Here is a 7378-nt window from a genome sequence, read left to right as displayed (position 1 = left end):
TAATACTGTCCTAAACTACAGAGTCCTGATGATCAGGAGTATAGGACACCCAAATAGTTCACTATTTAGCACAAAATATATTTTAAGGCTTAATGTTGGTAATACAAACCCCATAAATGGATGAAAGAAAAAGAGCTATAAGGCCGGAAGTAAGCATTTTGGAAAATTTAGATTTTTTGAGTTCACCCAACCTTTCTTCTTAAATATTACTATACATCACTCTGAACAAGTTTGTGTTTATTAATAAACTTCTCTGTGAGAAGAGCTTACAGAATTGCATTGGAAACATAATATTATCACATCATGAATCAATAGGAGAAGTGTATGTGATCCTCTTTAGCAATCTTCTTACTTTCATTTTTTTATAGGTTATGGCTACTGTTTCAGTTACTACGGAGGATTTAAATACAAGCGATCCTCAGATTCTTGGGTTGGCATTTATCATTTTTTTATTCCTGCAACTTAAACAGCCTAAACACTTTGTATGTAGGGAGGAGAAGGGAAGTTGTAGTCCTCAGATATCCATTTGAATACAATATCTATGGAAGAGGAAGTAGGGACAACTGGAAAAGGAGGAATTGAAAAAAAAAAAAGTCTAAGTTTTCTAAGGAAGAAGAGAGTTCTGTAATTATAAAGTAATGAAATTGGTTTTCTTATGCTTTATTAACCAGCATCTAAAGGCATAGCCTGAAGAGGGTTTCCAGATATGCATAGACAGCCCCACTCTGAGATGATTTTGAAAGAAACCTACACATCCTGCTATTTTTGTGGAGAAAAGGAACCTCAGTTCTAAATAGTCCTACTTCATATTCCCTCGTTTCACATTGTTGACAAGAGTTTGCATTTCAAGCATCAGATTTGTGGATTATTGAACAAATTTAATTTCATCTGTCCCCCATTAAAGTGGAATCTTTAGGCCTTTTCTGACATGTGAATCCCTATTGTAGTGAGAGAGAAAAAGATAACTTCAAAACAAACAATGATTGGTTCTTGAATTTTAAAGGCTGGGATGCCTTATATTATGTTAGGGGGAAAGGTGACAATGCTTGATCTAATGAAATAACAGCTCAAGAAATAAGTGAAACTACTTTAAGGTATTACAACGACCAATTTGAAGAGTTATTCCTATACTTACCACAAAGATATTCTGGGAGAGAAAGAGGATAGCAGACCATATATCCCTGAATCAGCTTTTCAAAAAGTCACCCAAAAAGCTCTACATTTCCCCCAAATCTCTGCAAGACACCTCTCAAAATACAATTATAAACCATTCAGAATCTCATAACCCTAATGAAATACTCTTTAATTTTGTGATGGTTTGGTTAAAAAAAGGAAAGGATTTTGAAGAATATAGTAAAGTTGTACAATAATCTATATGATCTTAAATACAGTTTATGCATGATTGGTTATGCTGTTTATGTTTAGAAAGTATTAAATACTAGCACAGACTATAGATATAGCATTTATCATAGATTAAGTTGATAAATAATCTTTATGGAATATAAGGTCATTTTTATAAAAAATATTAGGCATCATTCTCTTATTTGAAAATTGAACTCACCTATAATAAAATTGCTTCTATAAGAAAATTGGTTTCTCCTCACATACTTTTGCATGTTTTCCAGGCATATGACCCACCATAAAGGTAAGGTTACTGCTTAAATAGAAATTTTAAACCCCATTCTTCTTTTAAGTAATAAGTAGTTTAGGTGTCATATCAACTCTTTGGAGATAATACTGTGCTTTTGAGTACATTAGAAATGCAATTTGTAATTACAAGTAAAAATATGTTATTATTCTCTAAGGCTCTGAAAGAGTTAGTTAATATCTCAAAGTTCCAAATTTACCACCAATGAATAATTAAGGTATTTTTTCTTCCTGACATTTTCATAATTAGCCACGGTTTTGTTTTTTTAACAGGAAAATTTGTTTCCTTTTTTTATATAGGTATTACTTTGTACAAGTAAATTATATATGCAGAATTAGTAAAGTAGGGAGGGAACAATTGGTTTACAGAAGCTGAATTTCGAAGTGGATACTAAGGAGGAAGAAGGAAAGTAGCAAAATTTCAGGAGCTGTTAGCACAGACTAGCAGATTTCCTGATCTTCTGGAATTGGGGGGTGGGCGGATTTCCATAACCTGAGAAATTGCATTTGAACTTGTTCATACATAATGGAAAAGTTTTCAAATTGTTGCTAAATATAAAGGAATGATAAACGTTCTTATTGTAAATCCTCCTGAGCCAAGGGTGGAAAAAGAAAAAAAAAAAAACTGGAAGGTGACTAATGCTAAATACTATAATTTGGCTAGCACTATACAAGATAGCAATAAGTAATGGGGCTATAAAATGTAGAGGCCTATTTCTGGTTCAAGTCGGTGAACTCACCTCATCCCGTGGACACAACAAATCTACAAATATATACTGAACAGTTTCCTTTGAAAAAAGCCAAAAACCTGGTGGAGGAACCCCTTCACGTTGAAAAATGAGAAAGAAACCACACTGAAGAAGGTAGGAAAGGCTAAGACACAATCTCCTCATAAACCCCACCCCCACCATGGTGACCCACAATCAGGAGGGAACTCAAAACACAGATCTTCAACTTGAGGGGCAAAAGGCCTGTATCTGACTTTGGGTACCCAAACTTTTAACACCAATACCTGAGAGATGAGCCCCTCCCAAGACCAACAAGACTCAAGCCCACAAGATTAGTGGGGATATGGTGAACTGAAAAATGTCTCTTAAAGGGCTCACATGGACTTCACCTGCTCCGGGGTCCAGCACAGAAGTGGTCCTTTGAAAAGTGCCTAGACATTATGTGTAAGAGACTCATCTGCAAATTTTAAAGCATCAGTCTGAGGGGCCTGCTGCGATACTCTCTGGGGATGGAGGCTGGTAGGTATCATCTTCCATGCTATTCCTCTGCCTCGCTAAAGCAGGAGACATGTGATATTTTTTCCTTTTCTTTTTCTTCTTCCTTTTAAAAATTTTCTTTCTTTTTTTTAACTTTCTTTATATATTCTTTTTGTCTTTCATTTTACTTTCTTCTTTTCTCTTTTCTTTTCCTTTTTTTCTTTTCTTTACTTTTTTTGGCAGGTACCACCTTTGCATTCCTCCTCTGACTCTCTACAGCCAGCGGGCACTACCCTTGCACTCACCCTCTGGCATGTTCCAGAGTGCAAGTATCTTCCATAGAGGACATTCTATACACATCTGGTGACATAGTTTTTATATCTAGCTGAATTTCACAGCTGCCACCAAAGGAGAGTCCTTTAATCACCTAACTGTGGAGACCAGGGGGGCTTGTGATCCCAGAACACATGGGACTGTGACAATCAAAGAAAGATTTCTTGGTAGACTACCACTCCCAAGGCACTGCACAGATTGCAAACCCCCAGTCTTTCTAAGAAAGGGACCTATTTGCTTGTCCAGGAGCTTTGACCTTACAGGTAGGCTTCTGGTTTGGCACATAACTAGGGGCTTATGGAGGTATTCTCAGAGAATAGAGCTTGGTGGATACAATATTTACACTTTCCCTCTGGTTCACTCCAGCTTACTGATATCTTCCAGGAAAGAACTTATACCTTCTCTGGTTCTTACAGCTAAATTTTACTGCTGCTGCCAGAAGACACACCTATATCACCTGGCTCTGGTGGCCAGTGGGGCTTTCACTCACAATTCCCACAAGGTTGTAATCAAAGGAGAAAGAATTCTTAAATAGCTACCACTCCCCAGGGCACAGCAAAAAGCAACATACCAGAGAGCTCAGTCATTCTGTGAAAGAGGTTTAATTAGTTTGCCATCATAGCTGCAGCCTGAGTGCCAAGATTTTAATTAGACACATTTAAAGGCTGACTGTAAATCTTTCCTGGGACCTCAGAGGGCAGGCAGTTTGTGCTCTTCTTATGCCATGGTCCAGAGTGCCAGTGTTTCTCATAGCAGAGCACTTATATCTGGGGCCCGACATAAAATCTGTGCCCTGGATTTTATGTCTGGCCCCTTGTTTTTGCAGATTCTGCCCAGGGGAAACTGCTTTGACTGCCTAGCTCTAGTGATCAAGGGGGCTTGTGTTCCTGAGTCCCATGTGACTGAAACAATCAGAGAAAGAGTCCTTGGCAGACTACCACCCCCAGAGCACTTCACAGATAATAGACTGAAATGTACCCTCAATCTTTCTATGAAAAAGACCTACTTGCTTGTCTTGGAGAATCTGTTTTAGGGGCAGGACTCAGGTTTGGTACATATCTAGGAGTTATTGAGGTACTCTCACTAAATGTAGCCCAGGGGCCATGCTTGTGCCCTCCCACTACCTCACTATAACTCACTGGTATCTCCTAGAAAGGGGCTTATAGGAGCCTCAATTCTTGTCACTGCCTTTCAAGGGACACCTCAAGATCACCTGGTTCTGGTGGCCCATAGGGCTTCTGTTTGCAGTTTCACAGGACTATATATATTTGAACTCTTTAAAAGTTGTGGCCTGAGGGTCTGGTTTCCAATCAACATGAATTTGGTACTGACTAAGATCCTCCACTTAGGAATACTGACTGTCCCAAAGGTCATGGCACACCTTCAACTACTGGGACCTATTAAAAATAAAATAGGCTGCTCAAACAATCACAAAGGTTTGGGAGATAACCAACAACTAGTGTAGGGTTGAATGATAAGTTTTATATCCTACACAATTTCAACCCTTCAAGACTGGAAGAGGTGACTGTTTAATCCAATGCATAGAAACCAACACAGAAAGTCAAGGAAAATGAAAACACAAAGAAATATGTTCCAAACAAAAGAGCAAGATAACTCAAGGAAAAAGAAAGCTTAATTAAATAGAAATAAGTAATTTACATGTTTAAAGAATTGAAAGCAATGATCATGAAGATGCTTACTAAAATCAGGAGAAGAATGGATAAACAAAGTACTTCAACACAGAGATAGGAAATATGAAAAAGTACAAAGCAAGAGTCAAAGAGCTGAAAAATATGCTAGAGGGATTTCACAGAAGAGTAAATAAAGAAGAAGAAAAGATCAATTAACTGAAACAAAGGGTACAGGAACTCACCCAATCAGAGCAGCAAAAATAAAAAAAAAAAAAATACAATGAAAAACATGAAGATAGTTTAAGGGACTTATGAGACAACACCAAGCAAACTAACATTTGCATTACAGGAATACAGGAAGGAGAAGGGAGAGAAAAGGGCAGAAAAATTACTTGAAGAAAGAGTGGCTGCACTTCCTAGATGGTGCAGTGGTTAAGAATCCACCTGCCAATGCAGGAAATATGGATTCGATCCCTGCTCCTGGAAGATCCCACATGCTATGGAGCAACTAAGCCCATGTGCCACAAGTATTGAGCCTGCACTTTAGAGCCCATGAGCCACAACTATTGAGCCCATGTGCTGCAACTACTGAAGCCCATGTGCCTAGAGCCCATGCTCTGCAACAAGAGAAGCCACGGCAATGAGGAGCCCACACACCACAGCGAAGAGTAGCTCCCACTCACTGCAACTAAAGAAAGCCCATGCAAAGCAAAAAAGACCCAACACAGCCAATAAAATAAATGAACAAGTAAATAAATTTATATATAAAAAAAAGAGTGGCTGAAGACTTCCCTAACCTGAGGAAAGAAACATGTACAGATGCAGGAAGCCCAGAAAGTTCCAAATAAGATAAATCCAAAGAGAGCCACACCAAGACACATTAAAACTAAAGTGTCAAAAGGTAAAGACAAGGAAAAAAAAAACTTAAAAGCAGCAAGAGAAAAACAACTGGTTACATACAAGGACCCCCCATAAGACTAGCAGCAGGTTTTTCAGAAGAAACTTTGCTAGCCAGAAGATCTGGCATGATATATTCAAAGTATTGAAATTTACAAAAAAAGAGTCCAACCAAGAATACCTTATCTGGCAGAATAATCGTTCAGAATTGAAGGTGAGATAAAGTTTTCCAGCTAAGGGAGTTCTTTACTACTAAACTAGCCTTACAAGATATGTTAAAGGGACTTCTTTAAGCTGAAAAGAAAAGGCACTAATTAGTAACAAAACATATGAAGATATAAATCTCATTGTAAATGACACCCCCATACATGCATACATAGCAGTAGATTAGCCACTTATAATGCTAGAATGAAAGTTAAAATATACAATTTAGTAAAAATGTTTGTAATTACAATAATTAAAGGATACACAAAATAAAAAGATGTAAAATGTGACATAAAAAACGTAAAACATGGGGGACAGGGTAAATGTTTAGAGTTTTAGAATGCATTCAAACTTAACTTGTTATCAACTTAAAATAGACTGTTTTATATATATATATATATATATATATATATATATAACAGTCTATTATATATATATATATAAGTTATGCATATAAGTTGTAATATGTAAGCCTTATGGTAACCGCCTTGTAAAAACTTATAGTAGACCACAAAACATAACGAGAAAAGAATCTAAGCATACCACTAAAGAAAATAAACCACAAAGGAAGAGAGTAAGAGAAAAAAAAAGATGAGCAACAAAGACAGAAAACCATTAACAAAATGGCAAAAGTACATACCTAACAATAATTACCTTTAATGTAAATAAACTAAATTTTGTTATCAAAAGACATAGAGTGAATAATTTTTTAAAAAATCTATGCTGACTAAAAGAGATTCACTTCAGATGTAAGAACATAAGCAGACTGAAAGTGAAGGGATGGGAAAATACTCCATGTAGATGGAAGAAAACAAATCTGGGGTAGCTCTACTTATGTCAGACTAAAATAAACATTAAAACAAAGATTTTAATGAGACAAAAAACGATATTGCATAATAATAAAGGGATCAATCTAAAAAGAGTACGTAACATTTGTTAATATTAATTTACCCAACTGAGGATCAACCAAATAAAGCAAATATTAACAGAATTAAAGGGAGAAATAGAGAAGAAAACAATAATAATAGGAGACTTTAATACTCTACTTGCTTCAATGGATAGTTTATCCAGCCAAAAAAATCAATAAGGAAACATTGTCTTCAAAGGACACATTTAGACCTGTTGAACATAACAGATGCATATGGAACATTTCATCCAAAAGCAACAAAATAAACATTCTTCTCAGGGCACATGGAACATTCTCCAGGGTAGATCATAAGTTATGCCACAGAACAAATATTAACAAATTTAAGAAGACTGAAATCATATTAAACATCTTTTTAACTTCAATGGTATGAGACTAGAAATCACCTACAAGAAGAAAACCAGAAAATTAAAAATATGTGAAGATTATACATCATAATACTGAACAACCAACGAGTCAATGAAGACTTCAAAAGAGAAGTCAAAAAATACCTGGAGACAAATAAGATTGGAAATAAAATTTATCAAAACTTTTGA

Source organism: Hippopotamus amphibius, chromosome X, assembly GCF_030028045.1.
Source record: "Hippopotamus amphibius kiboko isolate mHipAmp2 chromosome X, mHipAmp2.hap2, whole genome shotgun sequence".
Lineage (NCBI taxonomy): Eukaryota > Metazoa > Chordata > Mammalia > Artiodactyla > Hippopotamidae > Hippopotamus > Hippopotamus amphibius.
The sequence above is the reverse complement of the archived record's forward strand: the minus strand, read 5'-3'. Positions refer to the sequence as shown.